Here is a 1,792-nt window from a genome sequence, read left to right on the forward strand (position 1 = left end):
GCCGCGCCGCCGTTAACGGCCTCGGAACGCGGCATCGGCCAATCAGCGCGCCCCCCCGCCCGCGCTCCTCCCCGTGCCCCGCCCCTCCCGCGCGTTCCCTCCCCGCGCGCTCCGCGCCCGGGAGCTGGACCGGCTCGCACTCGACCCGGCTGGGCGGGGGCGCACGTGCCGCGGGGCGCGCCGCGCTCCCATTGGCCGGCCGGCCGAGCGCGGCCTCGGAGCCTGCCTATGAGGGTTGAAGGGCCTGGGGGCGGGGCCCCGCGGGGAGGGGCGGGCCCTGGGGCGGGCTCAAAGAGGATCGCAGGGCGCAAGCGCAGGCTGTCCTGGACTTGGGTGTTCAGCCTACGGTCTTCGCCCGCAGGCTTCCCCCGCGGTGGGGAGCCCGCGGGCCACTCGGTCTCGCCGCGCGCCTGGGTCGGCTCATGGACGTCAGGACCACAGCTTCCGGGGCCGAAGCGGGGCGCATGGGTCGGCCGTGCGCGGGACTTGGGCTTCCCTGGCCGGACCACTCGCAGACTCGGTTCCCAGAATACGGCGTCCTCCGCGCTCGCCCACTCCATCCTCCCCGAACCCTCCAAGCCACTCTGCCTGAGAACCTCTGCATCTGGCTCTCTGCTCCAGAACCCCCAGATCGGATTCGACAGGAAGCTCCATCCTCCAGGTGGCCCTCCCGGCCCCCCAGGCAGCCCATCCCATCTTCATGTCCACACCCCATCCCTCTACGACTCTCAAGTCATTATTTTGTTGACCCCACAGCTTTCCACAATAGGTTGTCTCTTAAGTTACATAATTTTTTTAAAACCACAGTGTCGCGGTCACAATGTATATAACATTTTTATAAATGTTAGCCTTCTTTAGATCTTGTTTCTTTTTTGCAATGCAGTGTATCTGTAAAGATCTCTCAGCGTCTTTGGATGTGCATCTGATTTATTATCGTACTTAGAAGGTCTCTGGATACTATCCATTTGTCAGAACTCAGCCATTCTCCTGGCAATGTCTCCAGCTCCCCCTCTTTTATGAACCTGGCTGCAAAGTGGGAACTCATGATTGTTTTTAAGATGCACTTTTCAGGGGCGTCTGGGTGGCTCAGTGAGTTAAAGCCTCTGCCTTCGGCTCGGGTCATGATCCCAGGGTCCTGGGATCGAGCCCCGCATCGGGCTCTCTGCTCGGCAGGGAGCCTGCTTCCTCCTCTCTCTCTGCCTGCCTCTCTGCCTGCTTGTAATCTCTATCTGTCAATACATAAATAAAAATCTTAAAAAAAAAAAAAAATAAATAAAAAAAAAAAAAAAAAAAAAAAAAAAGATGCACTTTTCAGAGGAGTGTTAGCATCTCTTCATTAACTATTAAGTCTTTCGTAGCTTCAATTTCCAACTTTCAGATCTTCAGTTTGCAACTGAGGGTAGGGGAGTTCCTTTCTCTTGTAAATTTTAGAGATTCCTTAGATTGTCTTAAATATTATGCTTTTGTTGTTTTTGCTACAGCAAGTATCTTAGCCAGTCCTCTATTGAAAAAAATCCTAATTTTTATGTGAGTCAACATTTATGTAATTTTGTATCTTGCTTTGAGAAGGGGCATTTTACTGCAGTTTTTAATGAATGATTTTAGTGGCTGCAGAATTTTGAATTTAACATACCCAAATAACTATGTGCTCATTAGGCACATTGATGATTTCTGCTCCATTTCTTTGGATTCCTGCATTTTTGGAATATTTTTGCACCAGATTTCCTATTGTGCTTTGCATTGTGGTTCCTAGCTTCATCCTTAGAAATACATCTTTTCCTTAAAATCTAAG

The sequence above is a fragment of the Martes martes genome, assembly GCF_963455335.1.
Source record: "Martes martes genome assembly, chromosome: 13".
NCBI lineage: Eukaryota > Metazoa > Chordata > Mammalia > Carnivora > Mustelidae > Martes > Martes martes.